This window comes from Pinus tabuliformis, chromosome 3_2 (assembly GCF_031772625.1).
Source record: "Pinus tabuliformis cultivar Carrire ecotype Pingquan chromosome 3_2, CPIR1, whole genome shotgun sequence".
NCBI lineage: Eukaryota > Viridiplantae > Streptophyta > Pinopsida > Pinales > Pinaceae > Pinus > Pinus tabuliformis.
In genome coordinates, this window is record NC_142302.1 from 1,038,667,636 (window position 1) to 1,038,690,810 (window position 23,175).

Below are 23,175 nucleotides of genomic sequence, written 5' to 3' on the forward strand. Positions count from 1 at the left end.
CACCATCATAACAGAGACAAATCATAAAGAGAGAGCCCTCTCTGATCACAGTTTGGCTAGAAACTGTGATCCAAAGATTGGTTAGTGGTTACCCCGGCCGTATTCCCTTGGGAGTCATAGGGAACAACCTGGGTGTTAACAAGGGGAACGACAGCTATTCCTTAAGAGGAACAGCAGTTGTTCCTTAAGAGGAAAAACAAAAATGAAACACGTGAAAGTGTTGTTCCTTAAGAGGAATGGAGGCTGTTCCTTAAGAGGAACAACAGCGGTTCCTTAAGAGGAACAGCAGCAGTACCTTAAGAGGAACAACAGCGGTTCCTTAAGAGGAATAGCAGTGGTTCCTTAAGAGGAACAACAAAAATGAAACATACGCAAAACTGTTGTCCCTTAAGAGGAATGGCAGTTGTTCTTTAAAAGTAACAGCAACTGTTCCTTAAGAGGAACAACAAAAATATATGGACATGCAAAGATGTTGTTCCTTAAGAGGAACAACAACTGTTCCTTAAGAGGAACAACAAAAATATGAGCATGCAAGATTGTTGTTACTTAAGAGGAACGATTGTTGTTCCTTAAGAGGAATAGCAGTTGTTCCTTAAATGGAACAACACTAAAATCTGTACAAGCATGCAAGAATGTTGCTCCTTAAGAGGAACGACTATTATTCCTTAAGAGGAACAACAATTGTTCCTTAAATGGAACAACACTAAAATCTGTACAAAAAAACAGTTTATACAAGAAAATTTAAAGAGAAAAGTTTATATACAAAATTCAAATACAAAGGAATTGTTCAGTGAATTAATGCTGAGGAGGGGTTATCTTCCTTAGCGAGAATTTTGCATAGTGGAATATTCCCATAACTGTTGGTAAAAGGATTCCCTGGTAAGCGGTTTGTGATAAAGTCACACTCGATGACCATTCGCTTTGAAAGAATATCCCGATCCATCAATGGTTGTCAATGTAATGGTGCCATTGTCATGCACTTTCTGTATCTCATAAGGTCCTAACCATCTGGTCTAGAGTTTTCCGGGGAAATCCTGGAACCTGGAATCGTATAGGAGTGCCCAATCTCCTTCGTGGAAGATTTTCTTTTTAATAAGGGCGTCATGCCATTTTGCTCTCTGTTGTTGGATTAATGCAGTGCATTGAAGAGATGAGAGCCTAATTTCATCTAACTCATTGATTTGTTGTAATCTATTGATTTGGGCTTCGTTTAAATTCAAACCCGTTCTTAATGTTTGAATTTCAAATTCGATTGGGAAGATGGGTTCTTTTCCAAATACTAATTGATATGGTGAATACCCCATGGTGTTTCTCCATGTTGTTCGGTATGCCCATAAGGCTTCCGGCAATCTTGAAGCCCAGTCACGTCTGTGTGATGCAACGTTTTTGGTAAGTATTGCCTTAATTACCTTATTAGTGCTTTCTACTTGGCCATTTTCCTGTGGGTGGTATGGAATTGTAATTTTGTGCAAAATGTGGTAATTTTTTAATGTTGCAGCAATCTTATTATCTACAAATTGCAGTCCTCCATCTGTAATTATATCTCTCAGGAGGCCATATCGCACAAATAATTGGAAAAGAAAATGTATTACTGAATCCTCTATAGCTCTTGGCAGTGCCTCTGCTTCAACCCATTTAGTAACATACTCTGTTGCAACCAGTATGTATGTTTTCTGATTTGATGATGGGTTAATAGGACCAATAAAATCGAGCACCCATCGCTCAAATGGCTTGATTACTAACTGCAGGTTCAGAGGCATCTCATCAGATTGTCCAGGGCATCCCGCCCTCTAGCAGCTATCACAAGCTTGAACAAACTTTTTAGCATCTTTAAAAATAGTGGGCCAGTAATAGCCTGTTTGTAAAACTTTGTGACCAGTCCTGCGGTCTGCAAAATGTCTGCCACACGACCCATCGTGGCATGCTTTTAGAATGTCAAATACTTCATCTTCTCGGATGCATCTTCTGATGTGCATATTTTCCCCTGTATGAAATAAGTAGCCCCCAATCCAAGAGAATCAGGTACTGTGCTACACTATCTATTTTATTTCGTTAGGCGTTAAATGCTTGGGTAATTTTCCTACTACTAAGTAATTTGCAACATCCACATACCATGGTGTTCTGATAGTGATAACAAATAAATGTTCATCTGGAAATTGATCTTCGACTACTGCTGCGTCCGCTGGCTTTGGCATTCGTGAGAGAAAATCAACTACAGGATTCTCTTTTCCAGGTCGATCCTTAATTGTGATATCAAATTCCTGCAAGAGAATCAACCATCTTGTCACTCTTCCATTTGTAATAGGTTTATTTGCTAAATATTTTATGGCAGAGTGATCTGTATATAAAACTACAGGATACCCAGTTATATAATGTCTAAATTTATTTACAACATATAGTACAGCTAAAAATTCTTTTTCAGTCACAGTATAGTTTAATTTAGCAGGAGATAGATTTTTTCTAATATAATAAATTGCATATGGCTTTTTATCTTCTTCGTGCCCAAGAACTACTCCGATTGTTGTGTCTGAAGCATCAGATGAAATCTCGAATGACAAATCCTAGTTTGGGCCCCTTAGCACTGGGGCCGTTGATAAAAGCTTTTTTAGATCCTCAAAATCACAGTCACACTTGTCTGTCCAAATGAAGTCAATATTCCCTGTTAGTGCATATAAAGGTGCAGCAATCTGAGAAAAATGTTTTATAAATCTTCTATAATAACCAGAAAATCCCAAAAAACTATGTACCTCTGTTTGTGTGGTAGGAGTAGGTATTAACAAAATTATCTGAATTTTAGCCGGATCTACCTGTATTCTAGCTGCTGAAATATAATGACCTAAGATGAGTCCCTCAGTCATCATCATATGACACTTTTCATGGCTCAAACAGAGCCTGGTGGCAATGCATCTTTGCAGCACTTTTTCTAATGTTTGTAATGTTGGCTCAAAGTCATCCCTGTAAGGTGTGAAGTCATCCATATATACTTCGAGCCCTTCATTTATTAAATCTGAAAAAATGTTGAGGATAGCCCTCTGAAATGTGGCAGGTGCATTGCATAGTCCAAAGGGTAAGACCCTGTAAGCAAATGTTCCCCAAGGGCAGGTAAATGTAGTTTTATCCTGATCTTCAGGGGCAATTTGAATCTGATTATATCCATTGAGGCCATCCAGGAAAGAAAATAATTTCTTTCCTACTAATGTGTCTAATACTTGATCAATGAATGGAAGGGGGAAGTGGTCTTTCTGGGTTGCTTTGTTCAATTCTCTGTAGTCTACACATATCCGCCACTTTCCATTCTTCTTTGGCACCACTACTAATGGAGAGACCCACTTGCTGTCAGATATTGGGTAAATAAAGTTTACATCTAAAAGTTTTTGCAATTCAGCTTTCACAATATCCTTAAGATGAGGGTTTAATCTCTGTTGGGGTTGGTGAACAGGTCTAGCATCCTTTTCTGTATATATGTGGTGCGTACACAACTAGGGATCAATTTATTTCATGTCTATGTAATCCCATGCAAAGGATTCCTCATATTTTCTTAGTAGTTGGAAGCTTGTCTTCTTGTTCAGTGGTCAGGTTTTTGTTAATGTTTAAAGTTTTTCTCAGCTCGATCTCTATTTTTTTGCTGTTATAAATAGAGGTGGTTGGTATCCATTGATCATGATTATATTTTATGGGATCTTCTTCTAATTCATTACCAAATTTCGCCTCGATCATGTGACATTGTAGATGGGGTCTAGTTTCTGATTGGTTAATGTAGGAGATAATGATGTCGTCTTCTGTCTGATCTTTAAATTCAAGAGCATCTTCTATGGTTAGTGGTGATCTAATGTTTTCGGTTAGGTATGATACAAGTTGTTTTTTTGTTTTGATTATTGTTAAGCTTGGCTGGGCTGGAGGGTATAAGGCTAAATTCTTTACATTGCTCCCTCTTGCTATCGTCATGCTACCTTGTCGACAGCTGATGTAAGCATCCGTAGTTGCTAGCCAAGGTCCACCTAAAATTAAAGGGTGTCCATCCAGTCGGTTTCTAGGATTGATGATCAAGAAGTCCACAGGGTATTCCCAAGAGTCTACAAACACCATTATATCATGTAACGTGCCTTCTGGTCTGACTACCTATCAGTCAGCCAACTCTAATAAGGTTGTGGTTGGATCTAATGATGTAATTCCAAGCTTTTGACAAGTGGTGGTTGTTAGAATATTGATTGCAGCTCCTAAATCAACTAAGGCATTTGGGAAGGAGCATCCATTGATTTGCACCGTGACTATGGGATTTCCTGGGTCCTCATATTTTACAGGTGCTTCTCTTCCTGATAGTAAGTCAGATAAGGTGCCGACTACATGGACAGTTGGATTGTTTGTTATTTTCCTCTTTGGCTTCTTCATACATAGTTCTTTGATGGTTTTTGCGTAAATTGGGATGTCTTGGATAGCCTGGAGGAGTGGTATTTTTATACACAAATTTTTCAATTCTCCCAAAATATCAAAATCAAGGTATTCAATTGGGCGAGGAATGATTAGTTGTTCTAGGAATGGTGGAGAAGAGGTGGTTGCTTGTTCATGAGTTTGTTGTCTAACCAAATTCTCTTCTTGTGGTGTTTGTTCTATAGGTAACGAATTTTCAATTTGAACATTTTTATCCCCCTCTGATTCTACTATGCGCCCAGATCTTAATTTAAGGTCGTTGCACTCCCTTAACTCGGTTTCTGGTTCTAGTCCTTCAATTATTTGCATAGATTGAACCAATTTGTTGTTGGGGTTAGGGTTGGGTTGGGCTGGGAGCTGTGGTCTTAAGTTGGTTTGGGGGTTTTGTTGCAATGTATATGGTGCTGGCAGTGTGGGTTGAGATAGGGTGATCATTCCTACTGGCTGATTTGTGGGTCTTTGCCAGTTCAACTGCTAGTGTTGACTATTTGAGGTGGAGGGTGACCAGTGGGATGAATATGCATTATTTTGCCAAAATGGTGGGAAATAAGGGAAATTAGGCCAATTGGTTTGATTTGTTTGATTTGGCCATGGGGCATGGGGAATGACTATTGTGGCCAGCTAGGTAAAGGTGGCTTATTTTGCCACATTCCATTATATTGCTGAGTATTATACTAAGGAGACTGAAAAGAAGAGTATAGATCAACAGGCACACCTATTTTTCACGACTGCCACTGGTGGCACTGATTTAGTAGATATACCTGTTCTGGTTCTTCTTCTACTTCCTTGTAGACTGCTTTCAATCTTGGGAGTGAGGGGCAGCTTTCTGTGGAGTGATCTTTTGTGCAGATGGCACAGACTTGGACTGTATCCAACGGGCACTCTTTGTGGCTATGCTTCTTTCTGCATCTAGGACAGAATATCACCAAAATTTGTTCTGCTTCTGCTTGCTTTTGTTTGGCTTGCATAATGTCCAACTGTGTTGTCAGAGTCCCTAGAATGTCAGTTTTGAAATCTTCTAACAGATTGCCAATTTCTGCGCGAGTTATACTTCCACCAGAGATTTTGTTATCCCTTGTGATCATATCTCATTCTGCTGGTTTCAATCTTGTGCTGCCTCTTGAACACCTGATACACAAATTAATGATGTCAGCAAAATTTTCCTGATATATGTCACCTTTACCCATAATGTTTAGTGTTTCAACCCATTGTTCTTTCATCCCTTTAATTAATGTAGTTTTTAACACGTTATCAGGCAAGGGTAAAGATGCATAGGGAGATCTCTGGAGATTGTATTGAAAGCATTCTACATATTCCTCCAGTGTTTCACTAGGTCTTGCTGTCATTTGAAATATCTCATCCTTCAATTCCCTGGATCTACAATAATCCTGATATTTCTTTAGAAAAGCAGTTTTCATCTAATCCCAGTCATTTATAGTACCCCCACCTAATCCCATAAACCATCGTAAAGCTTCTCCTTTCAATAGTCATACCCTCGGCACAATACATCAAACTCAAATAGAAATGCATCAGGATCCTCTGATGTCAGCCCATGAAAGGTAGGAATATTCTAGAGAGGAATGGCTTTCATAGGTGTGTTAACTGTTGTATCAATGATAGGATACTACAGTGTGGAGGTCTGAGGTGTTTGCTGGTTCTGAGCCATTTGATCAAATATGTGCCAATACCCTTCTGGGATTTCTAGGGAGTTATTCCTAGGATGACTAGGAGGGATAGTAATGGGCTTAACAACACTCCCCTGGTCTGGGACAATAAGTGTTCCTTGTTGAACTATTACCTGGGGAGATCTTGGCTCCTCAGTTTCACCTGCTTCCTCTTGGATAAGCTTAACAACACTTCCTTTATCTGGGCTGCTGAGTGTTTGAATTATTTGGCAAGGGGATCTTGGCTCTTCAGTTTCCCCTGTTTCTCCTCCTCCTTCATGGAGATTACTAGAGTTCCCTTCTTGTAAAGAAATTGGGTGAGAATTCTCAATTTCTTGAAATTCTTGCTCAGTTTCTTCTATTTTGCTATGTACCTCAGCAAAGGCTACAGATGGTGATTATGTGGCCTGAAGGGAGCTAGTAGGTTGTCTAGAAGCAACTTTTCTAGGGCCTACTAATGGCTGAGATTTGACTTTATTAATGATATCGTCTATGAAGGTTGATCGACCAAGGGTCACTGGTCCCTTAGCTTTGTTGGATTTGGGTAGAGGATTCAGATTATTTTCAGTTTTTTTCTTCTTAGTCATACACACAACTTCAAAATTTGACTGCTACCCAAAAAAATAAAAAATTAACAATTCTACTAGAAAGTGGGCAGGGGAGCAGGGCTGGTACATGCTCTCTATACAGGTTCCTACCTTCCATTTTTAATACCCAATTCTCTCCTAACAGGCACTCATCAAATGCACACTACTCTCTTAGAAATGGCTACACTCTTCCCCGGCAACGACGCCAAAATGTTGGTGTATAAAAGGTGTCTTTTTAACTCCTAATTATTTCCACATTAATTATCAACCTGGGCAAGCTTTTTTATTGCAAGAGTGTACACAGTATGTGGCAGCAATTTACTCACGAGTAATGTTTCTAAATTGCAGTACAGTGTTTTTAGATACAAGAGTAAACAGATGCTTTAAATAAAACTCATTTGCAATTAAAGGAAACTCAATGCTCTGAAACTAAATCATTCACTTCAGAAAATTAATAGCAATTATCAGTCAAGGATACAGTAGCAATAACTCTTTCCTCTTTTAACTGATGTAAATGAAATCAAACATAAATAAGATCCTCAATCTGAGAACTCTGACAGTAATAGCCAATGTCCTTTACAGTTGTTGACCTCACACACCACACTAAATAACCAATAATAATGTTGCTGATAGAAATGAGATAATTATGCTAACTGTAATAATGCTGAAAGGAAAAACCAAATGATTGCAGAAAGTAAATGAACATCAATGCTATTTAGTAGAAATGAACAACAGAACTTATGAAACTGTAATGAATAGCAAAGTTAAGTTACTGGAATGAACAATGAAGCTCTGTAATTAAAATGAACAGCATAACAATATAGTTGCAGAAAATAGTAATCTTATTATGATGAGAATGGTCGACAATGCAATTCACTTACAGAATATATAATGAAGTAATTCATTAAATCTAGAAACAAGAAACAGTAAAGCAATGCGATTCCAATAAACAAAGATCAAACCAAACCATCACACAATAGAGATCGTAAAGGAATTTTATAGAATAGCAATTGAATCCACCAGGGTCAGGCCCTTAGCCGCTATAGAAGCACCACCGGACTACTTCAATATAGAAGAAAGAACAGCAAGAGGATTATGTATTAATCGTATGCAAAAAATGGTTATTGCCAGTCATACTCTGTTTTAACAACGAGAGTCGATGATCAAAGTAAAAACACAACAATAATTTCTGAATAATGATGAATCTCTCTTCTTTACAATCGTCGTCCCTTTTATAATGGCCAGGCGGATAAAACAGGAATAGCAGATAGACTAGTAACAATGATCCTGAGGGATCACAATATCCTGAGGGATCCGCTTAATCCTCCAACTTCAGTTAAATATTTGTCTTTTGCGCTAATGTTGTTATCTTCTATGTCCTTATCCTTAACTGTGAGCTCCAATCTTAACCTGTTGTCTAGATACGGCTTCGTAGTGAAGGAACAACAGTTACTACATTTTGTCTTTTCCCCCAATTTACACAACTACGTACAGGTAGCAATGGCTCGATCAGCATTTAGTTGCTTCCCATCCATTTCTATAAGGGTGGACGTCACTAACATACCCCTACCCAAAGTTGACATGGTAATTTTTCATTTCTTCTCTTTCTTGCATGAGAAAAGACAACAATTAACTAAATTGCAATAATCAATAACTCCCTTGCTTTTGCTATAATTCTTTGATATATTAACATCTTAGAATATAAAGGAGATATGATTTAAGGAAAAAGATAATGAAATAAATGTCAAATTCATACCTTTTCCATAGCTCAACACAAACTGTCATGTACAAGCTCCTAATGAGGAAGAAAGAATTGAATTGTTCCATGTAAGGGTAGTCTCAAAACATACAAAAATTGACACACTATTTGACAGTGGGTCACAAGAAAATCTCATATTAGTAGACTTGGTCAAACAGCTTAAACTTAAGAGCATTCCACATCCAAAGCCTTATCCACTTGGGTGGATATGTATGGATGCAAACTTACAAGTCTCAAGAAAGTGCATATTGCGCTTTGCAATTATTGCACACTTTATTGACACAGTTGAACTTGATGTAGTACCGCTTGATATATCAGGAATTGTTTTGGGAAGTCCTTACTTATTTGATAGGAAAGAAATATTCCATCGCCATGAAAATAAATATCATATTTCAAATATGGCAAGGAGTACATTGTTAGGGCACATCGCAAGAAGGCAAATATAGCGATGGTAAATGTGGGATAGGTAAAAAGGCTAGTTAATTCAAGTAAGAGTTCTGTACTTCTTATGATCAAGCCTATGGTTGATTTGAATCATAAGTCATTTGAAAATTGCGATTCCAAGCTTAAATCAGATTTATATGATGTAGTTGATGCACATCATGAGATGTTTCAAGAACCAACAGGTTTGCCTCCTAAAAGGGAGATTCAACATGAAATCCATTTACATCCAGATTGACCTCTTCCTAACATAGGCATGTACCGCATGTCTATCATGGAGAATATTGAAATAAAGAAGCAAATTAAAGACTTGTTGGACAAAGGTTTCATAAGACTAAGCACTTCTGCATGTGGGTCACCAATAGTGTTGATTCCAAAGAAAGATGGAACTTGGCGTATGTGTGTGGACTTCAGGGCATTGAACAAAATAATGGTAAAGAATCGTTACCCACTTCCAAGGATAGATGATTTGTTATATCAACTGAAAGATGCTAAATATTTCACTAAGTTAAACTTACGTAGTGGTTATCATCGAGTTAGAATTGAAGAAAGTGACATTTGGAAGGCAACTTTTAAAACCAAACAAGGACTCTTTGAGTGGCTTGTTATGCCGTTTTGTTTATGCAATGCACCTGCAACTTTCATGCGAGTAATGGATGATGTCTTACATCCTTTTCTTGATGACTTCATTATTATCTACTTAGATGACATCTTAATTTTCAACAAGACTAGAGAAGAGCATGTCATGCATGTTAAGAAAGTACTTTGATATTTTGAATAAAAATCAGTTATTTTTTAAAATGTCAAAGTGTGAATTTGGAAAGACTTCTTTTTTTTATTTGGGACACATGGTAGGAGGAGGTGCTTTGAGAATTGATCCTTCTAAGGGAGAAGCTATTGTGAATTGGCCTACTCCCAAATCCATTACAGAGGTAAGAAGTTTTTTGGGTGCAGCTCAGTATTGGAGGAAGTTTATTTCTAACTTCTCTACCATAGTAGCTCCTATGCATGCAGTGAGAAGTGTGAAGCTTGCTTTCCAATGGGGAGGCAAGCAATAGAAATATTTTGAGTATTTGAAAGAAAAGATAAGTTTAGTTCTAGTTCTTGCATTACCAGACTTGAGACAGCCATTCGAGATTCAGACCGATGCTAGTGATTACGCCATGGGTGCAGTTCTCTTACAACATGGTAAGCCTATTGCATTTCATTCTGAGACATTTAATGGTGTTGTTGTGAATTATCCTACATATGATAAGGAGTTTTATGAGTTGATACAAAGCGTCAAAAAGTGGAAACACTATTTTATGGGCAAAGAAACAGTTGTTCATACCAACCATCAGCCTTTACAGTACTTGTAGTCGCAAAGTAAATTGCAGCAGTCACGACATTTCAGATGGATGGGCTTCCTACAACATTTTCACTTGGTAATAAGGTACAAGAAAGGTATTTTCAATAAAGCTTCTGATATGCTTTTAAGGCCTATTATTAGTGCTACTACTTTACTTAAGAATGATTCTATTGTACATGAGAGCTACATAGAACAATGTGCATCGGATGTTGATTTTAAGGATGTGTATGCTAGCTTGAGTGAAGGGAATGATGTTGAGGAGAATGATTATCATTTGCATAATAATTTTCTCTTTCATATGGGCAATTTATGTATACCATGGGGAGAGAGACTAAGTATCATGAGAGAAGCTCATTCTTCTCTTATTGCAGGACATTTCGGGGTAAGTAAAACGGTGGCACATTTACAGAGGTATTGTTATTTGCCTCACATGGTAGATAGTGTTTCACGTTTCATTAGAGGTTGTTCATTATGTGCTACAAGCAAGCCTAGCAATAGGAAGCTTGGATTATATATGCCATTTTCGATACCTTCTAGACCATGGGAAATTCTTTCTATGGATTTTGTAGGAGGTCTACCATTATCTAGAAAGTAGCATGATTATCTTTATGTAGTAGTTGATAGATTCAACAAGATGTGTATTCTTATGCCATGTAAGAAAACTATAACTGCTGAACAAACTACTGATTTATATTTTCAACATGTATGGGTTCATTATGGCTTGCCTACTTCTATTGTTAGTGACAGGGATTCTAGATTTGTTGGGAATTTTTGGTCCAATCTATGGAAGATGATGGACACCAAGTTGAAGAAGAGTACTTCTTTCCATCAACAAACAGATGGCCAAATAGAGGTAGTGAACAGAACCATTGTACATCTTTTGAGAGGTTATTGCAGCAAGCATCCCAAGCTTTGGGATGAGCACTTGCATTACATTTAGCATGCTTACAACCGGGCCAAGCACTCTTCTACAAATACTTCACCTTTTGAAGCTTGTTTTGGGTATTTGCCTAAGTCACCTTTAGATTTCATTCTTGATAAGGATGTTTCCATTGACAGGCATAGTGACATTGACAAAGCTCGCATGCTCATTGAAAGAATTCAGCTCATACATCAGCAAGTTCAAGAACAGCTTGAAAAAATTCAAGGCAAGTACAAGGAGAGACATGATAAACATAGAGTTGATCATGAGTTTCAAGGAGATGAGGTATGGCTACATATTGGTAAGGAAAGAATGCAAGGAGAAGGTAAAAAACTGAATCCTATTCGTTATGGTCCATTCAAGATCCTTAAACAAGTTGGAAATAATGCTTTTCAACTAGATTTTCCTTCATATATGCAAATGTATTCCATTGTGAATGTGGAAAATTTATGTTTGTATGAACCTCCTTTAATTGTTGATCATGAAAGTGACATTAAGCTACCATCCATAGATGATTTCTCGCTAGAATTTTTGGATGAGTTGAAAGAGGATGCTATCCTTGACAAAAAGGACACGCACTTCGAGGAGGGGAAATGTTGATTATGTTTGGGTTGGTCTTAAAGGTAGCAAATTGAGTAAGGAAAAGTGGATGGAGGTGGAAAAGGTGAGGGAGCTATGCCCTCACCTTCTTAATAGGTACTTGAAGGCTTTTGGGGTCCACAAGCTTCCCATTTGGGAGGTGTGATCAGGTGATCATGTTTTAAGTGGAAAAAATGTTCAAATTTTGAATTGCTTAGAATTGGTTGAAACTAGAACGACAGGATAGGCCTCATTGATATGATCCTATAGCCGTGAATGACACTCAAATCCGACACTATATGTGAAAGTTATTCAAGTTTGAAGTTTACAATTTCCTTAAAAAAATCAGTTTGACCAGGATTGACTTTTGACTTTGGCAAATATTAAAAAAAAGAATATTTTGGGAATATTCCATAGAATATTCCCTACTGGCCAATCATGTTTTGACACTTGGCATTCTGAGGTTGGATATGAGAATGACTGTGTATAGGGAAGACCAATCAATGGGCGCCATGTGGCCTGCCAGGAAGCCGCCACGTGGCCCCTAGTTGGAGAAGCGGAGGTTACATAAAATTTTATTGCAGTCTGTAGGATTCAACCTTGGGTCTCCATGCTGCCAGCCAGGCGACCTAACGGAGTAGGCTATGAGTGGTTCTTAACCACTATAGCTCAATAATTATATTTAATGTTTGGTTTCCTAACCGATCATGGTTCCGCCGGTGGGGTTTTAGCTGGTCCATGTGACCACTACCCCAAACATTAAATGTAACCTCTAATGGTTCCGACAAATTTGGCGAAGTGCGCCATTCTGGGCGGAGTTTGCCAAAGTTAGCGGGGTTAACTGCAGTTACTCCAAGTTTAGTGGAGTTTTCTTAGGCCAACTTGGACAAAACTTCAGTTGGTCATAACTTTCACTGGGGAGAACCTTTTTGAGCGAATTTTTTTTAATTTTGAGTATTTTGAGCATTCCAGAGCCAATGGTACAAGTTGCAGAGCCAACAGAGCTGATCTTCAAGTACTTTTTCCACAGAGAAGCTTGGAGAGCCATCAGGGCCTAGGGAGTGTTGGAGCTGTATTGGGCTATGGTTAACCATTGGAGGTGAAACAAAAGCCATTATTTATTGTTCTCTATGTTCTGAACTCATTTCCACAACTTATTTTGCCTGTTTAGGCTTTCTTATCACTGTATAACCATTTTGAGCATCTAATAAGAGCAAGGACATGCCCATTTGGGGGCCTTGGACCCGAAAGATGTAGCCCAGGAGGGGTGAACTGCCTCATTAGCTATTGTGTTATATGATGTGATTCTATCTTGCTTTGTTTTTTCAGGTTTAATATGCTAAATAGTAAAATGAGAAAATACTCTTTCACACATAAGACTTAGAAATTTACCAAAAACACTTTGTTTCAATCGCAAGACATGAGTAACAGTTTGCACATATAATTTAATGGAAATGAATACCTTGAACAACAAATACAAGTAGTTTCATTTTCAGATCAATCGAATTGACTGTTAAAGGTGTATCAGCCTTCCCCAAGTTGGCTGTTACAGGAGTAACAGTTCTTCGCGGGTCGGTTTTTACAGATGTAACAACTTTCTTTATATCAGTTGTTGTAGGCATAGTAACCACCTCAGAGCCCTTGACATCTCTTATGGATGGTTCACATTCCTCCTCTGTAATGATAGGGGAGTGACTTGGTTTAATTACCTTGCCCGATCACAATTGTATTTCATTAAGTCCCACGGGGGTAATAAGGTAGGTCTAGAAGGTAGTCAGAGCCTCTATGCACTGAGCTGCTTTATTGTTTGGGTTTGGGTTACGTTGCACAAGTAGTTGGGGTCGCACAGGTGGTGGAGGAGCAGGAGTTTGGAAAGGAGGTAATTGCAGCTATTGTTGCATGGGTAATCTAGGTAAAGTTGAGTTCTGGGCATTCCCTCTCCAGTTCAAATTCCAAGGATATGGTTGAGATTGAGGATATTGGACAGAGGGAGATGGAGACCACTGGTTCTAGGGTGAAGGAAAATATGATGGAGGAGGAGTAGGGTATTTCCATGGATATTGTTGAGTATTATATGCATTGTTCCACGAATTGAAAGAGGAAAATTCTTGAGACATACCTGGAGGTCATGGTTGCCATGGCCTCCTTGGTGCGATGAAATAAGAGGATTGCACTTCCTCGCTTGACTATCTGAGTATTGCCTTTAGTTTAGGAAGCTCGGGAAATTTCCCTCTCAAATGTTCTAGCTTGCAAATATTACACAAGCTAATGTTGTTCAATTCGCATTCCCTCAAAGGATGTTTCTTCTGACAATTCAGGCAGAACACAAGAAGAGGTGTTTCAGCTTCTGCTTGTGTCTTCTTAATCTGTGCTATCGTTATCTGGGAGAGAGATTACTGAGGATATCGGTCTTGAAATTTTTGAACAAATTCCCGACCTCTGCTCTGGTTACCCCCCCACCTGCAAATTTTTGTATTCGGGCAAAGGCATCTCGAATTGTACTCCTCCCTTTGGACGATCCTCTAGAGCATCTTAGGCAGATTTTTACAATTTCAGTGAATGGCTCTTGCGATATATCCCCTTTTCCTAATAGGTTCAAGGTGTCAAGGCAGTCACCCCTCATTCCTCTGATAAATATAGTCTTCAAGATTTCTTGGTCTAAATTGTTTTGTTTAGACCTCCACAGATTATAGTGGAACCATTCCACATAATCTTCTTGGATTTCATCCTCCTTCTGTGTCATTCTAAATATCTCCTCCCTTAAGTCCCTCATTCTGCAATAGTCCTGGTACTTTGATAAGAATGTCTCCTTCATATCATTCCATGTTCAAATAGAAGTAGAGTCCAATCCCATGAACCATCTCAAGGCTACCCATTTTAAAGTAGAAGGAAATAATTTTAATTTATTAGCATCTGCAGTATAATCATAACTTCTTCATAAGACATCAAACTCAAATAGAAAGGTGTTTGGATCTTCCACAACCATCCCCTAAAAGGATGGTAAGGATGATAGAGGAATATTTTTCATAGGAGCTTCACCTCTGATATGCCCGATTGGGAACTCAAAGGTGGTGATAGTAGCATCTCTTTTAGCATTGTTTTCATCGTTTCCCCCCATGACTAATCCTTTTAACCCTTGCTATAGTAGACACCCTTCAAACTTTTCTTGTGATGGCCTCGTAGATGTAGTTAATGCCTCAAATACCCTCGGGGCTGGTTGTTTCACCGCACTACCTATATCTGGATATTTATAAACTAACAGGTGCTTTTCCATCTCAATTGTTCAATGTTCCTCCTCAATTTCCCCTTGCCCCTCGATCCTCAAGTTCTAGCTACTAGCTTCCCCCTCCTGCCCCTAAATTGGATTCTTGGTCTTGGGGTTATGGGTGCTAGCTCTAGAATGATATGGTCCCCAGATAGAGGAATCAGAGGTTTCTGCCTTTGCTATGGGACTAATAGCTTTTGTGGCCCTGTTTTCCTTGCAACCCTTTGAGAGATGGACTGTTCTTTTTCTACTTTAGAGATTAGTTCTTGGATAAATGTCTTCCTTCCCAAATCTACACTCTTCCTTTCCTTTTTACGACCCATTTTTCCTGTGGCTAATTAGAGTGGGGAGTAATTTTAGTATCTTTGTAATTCCTACAATTGCACACATGGACCCTATGTGTATTAACTCACACCCTAAGTGTCTCAGTCTTTGACAGTGGTGAGCCCGCCCAGGTATGTTAGAGTGATGCACAGGTTCTTACCTCTCATCTTATCGCCCAACAACTAAAGAGTTGGAGACATGCTAAACAAAACACCAAAATGCCCTAAGTGCCCTAGTGATCACAATGGTGAGCCCGCCCAGGTATGTTAGAGCGATGCGCAGGTTCTTACCTCTCGTCTTACCGCCCAACAACTGTGGACTAGGAACACTCTATATCAAACAAACAACTTGGTTGTTTGTGTCCTCAACTGCCATCCCCGACAATGATGCCAAAATGTAGTGTTGCTTTAATCAATCCTAATTTATTGAGACTGCAACATTTAATTGTCAACCCAGGGTAGGTCTTGCTATTTCAATGGAGTTTGCACTATCTATGTCAATACACTACAACTAAGAATAAGAAAATGTAGAAAACAGTAAAAGATGTCGTTGAACCAAATTATTGAATCAAACCATTCATGTAGACATAAAAAAAACTCCACAAAATCAAATCATGATTCGCAACTATCAAAGTAAAGGCGCACCACACAGCAACTAATATCTACTCCATCTGGTTACTACCATTTTGTTGATTAACTCAATGTAACAACATAATATAAATGGAAACAACAATGAATGTAATCCACGATTTGTACAACAACAACGAGAAACCATAAATCAATTAGCTAAACTAGAATGTACACTACCTCTATCACTGCAATCCCTGCCAAAAAGGAGGGCCTTTACTCCTGAACAGGGCATAGGAATAACACAAAAGTAATGAAAAAATCATCTCAAGAGTAGTAACAACATCACTGTGTTGATTAATATTAAAAATAAACTCATAATTACAGAAGCAGAGTAACAATACTTTTCTATATGTCGTGTTCTTGTACATGAAAAATCGAGTTCCTTTATAGTTATTACAACCCGAAATTAGAAGCAAATCATTCATGAGAATCTCACAATTCTCATGCTGATAATAAATAAAAGTAGCTACAACCTATTTCCAAATACAAATATACAGTAGTTAGGATTGCAACCACTTGAGTCTGTTGCTTCCAAAATAAACATTCCCTACTGCCAACAGCTGTTAAGTGGAATAGTACCCACATTTTCCATCTTCAACGCAACAACATTGAGTGAATAGCAGTTCGAGATGTCATGACATCACTCACAATAGCACTTTTGGTGTAACAATGGGCTCTTGTATCAGCGTGTAGTGTAACAACATCCAATGTGTAATAACAACCTGTAACTGCATCCAATGTGTAAAAGCAACCTGTAACAACATCCAGGGTGTAACAACAAACCATTCTACCCTTCTCTGTAGTTAATTTGCGTTACATGTTTGCTTCATAGCTTTGTTCTCGTGAGCCATCACCTAAAAAGAAGAAGAGATTCCAAAAATAATTCTTCAATACTCTCCCAGTTAGCCACAAAAAGGAATAAAACATCGTATTATTTAGTAAAATAGAACAAAGTAACATGACAGTAGAATAGGTTAAAAAGGTGAGAAAACAGGGAAATTGATCATGTAAAGTCATAGTCCTGGATCACAGAAAGGTCGAAACTGGGGAAAGCATGTGCTGAAAATAAGTAAAAACCACACCCAACACCATGTGTGGATCTCGAGACAAGCATGGTAAAATACAAGAGGACTTGTACTGCTATTAGCACTTGGTTATTTGTTTTCCTCTCTCTTTATGAAAGAACTTGTTGTCTTCAGCGGATGAAACCCTGATGGAAAATACGTTATGTTCAAAGTGAGTCTTGGTGAAAGCACAACGCTTGCACTTTAACTAGTACCACCTACTCTAATCAGTTCTTTTGGGTTAACCCTTGTCATCTCTGTCAAGTAGAGTAAGCTGGGGGGAAAACCTTAACAAGTATTGTTAGAGGTATATATAAAATACTTCTCTGAAGGGACAACCTCTTCTACTCTCGATAAGTCAGGATCCCTCTTCCACCTCTAAAAAAAATAAGTTCCTATGCACAGTTCTTTGAGAAATGAAAAAATGAATAAGGCGAAAGAAGAGAAAGGATTCCTGCACATAGAGGTGATGCAAGTAACTCCATCGAGGTACTGACCATGCTCATTGGTAGCGGAGAGATGCTTGTGTCCCTGCGTGACTCTGCTAGGGTACTGTCCATGCTAGCTAGCATCATAGCAACACTAGAGATGAAAATAAGACTCTACCATCTCTATTTCTTGTGTACCAATAAACCCCTCATCCCCAATCGAAACAACTGATTGAATTGTCTTGGAATGTGTCTTTAATTCAGGTTTATTGCTGAACCCATGACGATCGAAGAATAGAATAATACTTCCAGAGGAGTTAGACTCACTTTTCACGAACAAGGTTCATACAGAGAGCTTGAGTTCTACCAGTGTGTCGCCAATGTTGTAGGGGCTACAACCAACATCCAAAATTTTACCTTCGCTTTGTTTTGGAGCCTCCCTCCTCTAAATCATTGTATCTATCCTACATTGATCAGGTAATTGTGCTTATTTGATTTCATTTGTTGTTTAACAACTTGTGTTCAACTCACTTGTCTTTTCAGTCAACCACAAGCACACCCAGCACTTGGTTCACTCCCATTCAATCAGCTGTCGGGAAAAATTGCACAAAATTGGAGCACAACTTGTCTTTCCCTCATGAATTACACAGAGTAGCCCAACAGTGTCCCTTCACTCAGAAATTGAGTAGAGCAAGCGCACCAACCATGCTCCGGAAATATCATAGAGCAAGCTAGGCTAGCTTCATTGCCCTCCAGAAATGCACAGAACTGGCCTAGCTGCACTACTCTTCATAAATGCGCAGAGCAGCCTAGGCCAGCTGCAATTTTCTTCGGAATTGCGCAGAACTGGCCAGCTACACTGCTCTCTGGAAATGCGCAGAGAATCCCAACATCATTGCTTTGGAAAATTGCGCAGAGTTGGCTAGTCATATAAGGCCTCTGAGTCTAGAAAAAACGCAAAATTTTTCCCTCAGTTGTTGTCCATTGCATGTGCCAAAAGGTTGCCCGATTCCCTCCTAAATTGCACAATCCTTCTTTGCATGCCGGGCAACTTTTCCAAAAAGGAAAAAAGAAAAAAGCAAAAAATAATCCCTAGATTTTAGGGATCTATTTTTAGCAACATGAGTTACATACAAAACTATTTTTAGAAACTCCTCGCCAAGTGTCGCTTTTTCCTAGATTTGTGGCATGTGTGTCACAAACCCTAATTTCGCCAAATCTATTTAAACAATGCCTCAGAGCTCATTCTTCACATTCAATATTAGATCTCTAGGATTCTCGAGGCATCTAGGAATCTTCAGCATAGTCAATGTAACTTTTCTTTTCATGCCTTTTGCCGATTTTCTATCGCTTTTTAGTTTTTGGCTTTTATGAGTGTTTTTTCCTTGGTTTTATTGAACGAATGCTAATGTTTCAATGTATTTTAGTTTTAGAAGTTTTGTTTCAATTTTTGCATTACCTTTCCTTAGTGTCGCACACATAACACTGTTTCTGCACTCACAATTATCATTTCGGCGACTCGCTTCATGAGCTTCTTGGTTTTGTCATTTGACTGATTTATGCACTTGCTTCAATCACATGCATGTTTATTTCACTCAAATCTGCACTAGCTTCACACACACATTCACTCCTTTGTGTTTTCAGGTTTCCATTGGGCAGATCCAGGCTGGCTTGGTCTGAATCTTGTCTTTCCCAACATGCTCTGCGCATTCCTGGCAGTTAAGGCATTTCAAAAAGGTTTCCCACATTATCTCTCAGATGCACTCTATGAAATCTTGGGAGGAAGTGCCTAGTCCTTCCCACTAGAATTGCACAATGTGTAGCTCCAGCCAGCAACCCAACCTAACTATTCTACGCATTGCATAGTTTTAGTCAGCAGTCAGACTCATTGGATCGTGCATTGCACAGATCTAACCAGCAGTGAGCCTCACTGGCAAGTTGGACTGTGCAATGCACAGATCCAGCTGACAATCTCCCAGCTTCCGAAAGTCAATGTTGTGCAATCTTGCCCAGGAGTCACCAGTTTGTTTCCTGAATGTTTCTCGAAGTTGTTTGATGTTTTTATTTGACATTTTCTTGCCATGAGTGACTTCGTTATCTCTAGGTACCATATGTTTTTGAGCAACTTCTCAGTGGTACAGGTATCATGGCCTCCAAGAGATTTGGATCAAAAGGCACAGTTGAAAGTAGTATTGGGGACATTATTGAACAGGGGTCTATGATCTTTCCCGTGTACATATACACACACCTTTTCATTGAGAAAGACATCAAGATCACATGGAAAAAAATAAACACCATTTTCTCAAGCAGCTTTGAGGAGAATCTGGAGGATTAACAGGTCTATGTGAACATCCAAAAGTCAGGATTATATAAGGTTGCATGCAGGTTTCCCGTGTTCCCTTGCATAGATGTGATGCACTGGATTGTCTCACACACTGATCCTGAGACAATGATATGGAGGATTATTAGAAGATATATCATTTTCCATTTTCAGTGAGCAGGATGGATGCACTGTTATACACTCCTAATAGTAGCATGAACACAACATATATCTTGAAGTGTTGAGTAAAGGAGCCAACAAAGTTCAGGACGATGCCTAACCAAATATATAGGATGAAGACACTTAGGAAGGCATACCAGTTCTTGGTCATCTTTGTATGTTGCTTATATGGCCAAGGGAGTACAGAGACCTTCCCGCGGAGTTGGGTTACTATGTTGGATCCGTTGGAAAGTGAAGGAAAGCCATTCAACTAGTCCAACATGTGGGCTCTCCAATTGAGCGTGCATCTATGCAATGCTCAGAGTCCACCCAAGGATCAACAAGCAAGATTCTTCATGTTTTCCTACTTGCTTGATGCAATTTGTGCTTGTCAATAGTTTCCTGGCATGGGTTTGGCATGGACACCTTCAGAGAGTGTTGTGAACGTATATTGCAGGTTGCTCTCAGATTGCAACTACTGAGGAGTCATGGCTAGAATATATGACAATTTCATCACCCCTCTATACATGATGATCTTTGAACAAGATCCGACCTGCATGTCCCAGGAAAAAATGAAGGAATTTTTTAACATTACAGATTGGTACACCTCACCCAAAGGCACCTTCATCGGGACGTACAATGCAGAGAAAGCCTTGCATGTGTTTCTGAGGTTTTCCATGGACAATTTGGTCATGCAGGAGGTTGTGTAACACATCTCGACAAGGTTATCAGCTGGACAACACAGTAAGAAGAATGCACCATGGCCTATGCTTCTTATGCGAATTTGGTTGTACACGATTAGGAGTTTGAAGGAAGTGGATGCCGAGGTGGCAGACTTCAAGAAGTTTAAGTTCAGCACCAATAGTTTCAACCCTTATGACCCACATGGTTTATGCAGGGACCACTATGCGAGTGTACTATTCTTGTATCCAGAGGGCATGTCATTGGATTGAGGAAGACCCATGGATATATTGTTATAACTCCTCTAGGCTCAATGAATCATTAGCATTGTAGTAGAGTGGCTAGCAGTGCTCCAGGCAATAGCACCATAGGGAGCAGCAACAACAACAGCAGTAAACCTGTGCAAGACAAAGGCAAGAGGAAGATTGTTGAAAGCACAGAGATGGTTGATGCTACCTTGGTCGGTGCTACAAAGGAATATGCCAAGCCATGAGCTCGAGTGTTAAGTTCTTGATAGAAGAAAACGAGTGCATGGTTAATGAGTTTCAAGTAGCCAAGAAGAGAGAGGAACAATCAACAGGATCCGCCAGAGCAAAGATGGATATGGCCATACTTGCTGAAGTATCAATTCTTCAAATAGTCACGTAGAGATTGTATGACAGGTTTGTCACCATGGACAAGGAAGTTGTCCATCTACATGGTCATCAGCAACGCTACACCAAGATAACACGGACGCTCACAAGTATATATGTCGTAGTTGATCATATACAAACATGGACAATGAGGTACAAGGGAGCCCCGCTTCACTTGCAAAAGATGATGAAGACGTAGGTAGAGTTGGATAAAGCATGCATCTGGAGTCTGATCTGGAACTATGAGGAACTCTCGCTACTCATCACCAGTGTTGAGGCTTCATATACATGGTTGTACAAGAGTTTGGATGTCGTGGTGATAAAGTACGATACCCTGTCGATTGGTACGCTCACCAAGGGTAAAGATAAGAACCAAGTCATATTGGAGCTCAATGCATACTTTGATCAGTTGATTCTCATGACCACCAATGCAGATAACATGCAAATGTACATCACCAATCCAGCCTTCCTCAAGACTAAGTTGCGCATGTTACAGGATGAGTTGGACTGAGGTTCCAAATTAGTATACCTGGTAGCAATGGAGGCAAGAGTTTGTTTCTAGAAGCACATCACCAAAGAGTACGAGGACACTATTGTGCATTACCAAGCATGGCATCAATTGTTCATCGAGGATCACAGAGAGGAGGTTAATGAGTTGGTCATTCCAAAGCCATCCAAGTCTTAGTGTTTTCTTGTCTAGCTGACTCAAGCCAATTTTGTCCCACATGGATATATGTGGAAAATGTATCATTTTTGTAAACATGATGTAAAGTGAAATTCCAAGTGTCATTAATGGAATACAAATAGTCATATGTAATGTAAAGAGTTATGTAATGAAGTTGAAGAGCCATGAGGGTAGTCCAAGAGTCACAAAGGGGAATGTCAAGGATCACCCCACCCTTTGTTATAAATAGAACCTCATAACTCATAGAACAGGATTTTAGAAACCAAGCTTTTTCTAGGCATTGCTTAGAGAGGCCTTGGAGAGTATTGTGATGAGCCTTGGCTTCTCCACTATGTAAAGGAAGTACGTCTCTTTGGAGGAGCAGGCAGTGTTGACCGTAATGTTCCACTATTGGGGTAGTGGTTGTCATTGTTGTATGTATGGATCAAACTTTCACTTTATATAATATAATAGAGCCAACACGTTTCATGCATATGTTGTTATTGTAGTTTGACTATTCTGGTTACTTTAGCAATGTATGTAGTTTTACTTCCGCATTGATGTATGGAATATTTTGTATGTGATTGTATGAATCTTATTGAAGCATGTTGTTGGTTTAACTCATCAATTTGGATTGTCGACCATTCTACTTACCATTTTTTGATGTCATCCAACTCTTGTGTTCCTTTCAAGTTGCATACTATTGCAGGCTTCTAAGGAACACACTTCTTTTCCCCTTCCATGTGATAGAACCTCCCCATGCATCTCTCTTGACTCGCTGCAAGGTCACACACTTGCTTCCGACAAGGATATATTTCTTACCTCTGCGCGCTATTGTAGTCAAGGAATAACTTTACTACCCACTGTTAGGACTCCTACTCCAAATGGTCTGAGGTATAGTTGGGAATTCTTACTAGGGAAATCCCCTGACATGTTGGTGGGTTCAGCACTTTCAACACCTTCAAAGTCCACTATTCCTACTTCTTCTTCCTCTTCATAGTTTGTAATATTTTCTCTCTTGGAGTCTGCTCCAAATGTGATGAGTAGATATTCATTTGAATCATCCTGAGAGGAGTTTTCATTGTTTGATTCTAGTGTTGATCTATCCTCTTTGGAGTAGAGTCCCTTTTACTGAGACAGATTCTTCTTCTCATGTTTTTGAGATTTTCCTCAAGATTTCTAATCATATTCCTTTTTTGTCCTTTCTTTGTAAGGGAACTTGGACAAAAAATGTCCAACTTTTCCACAGTCAAAGAATTTAAAAGGATTCTTGTCAGGATG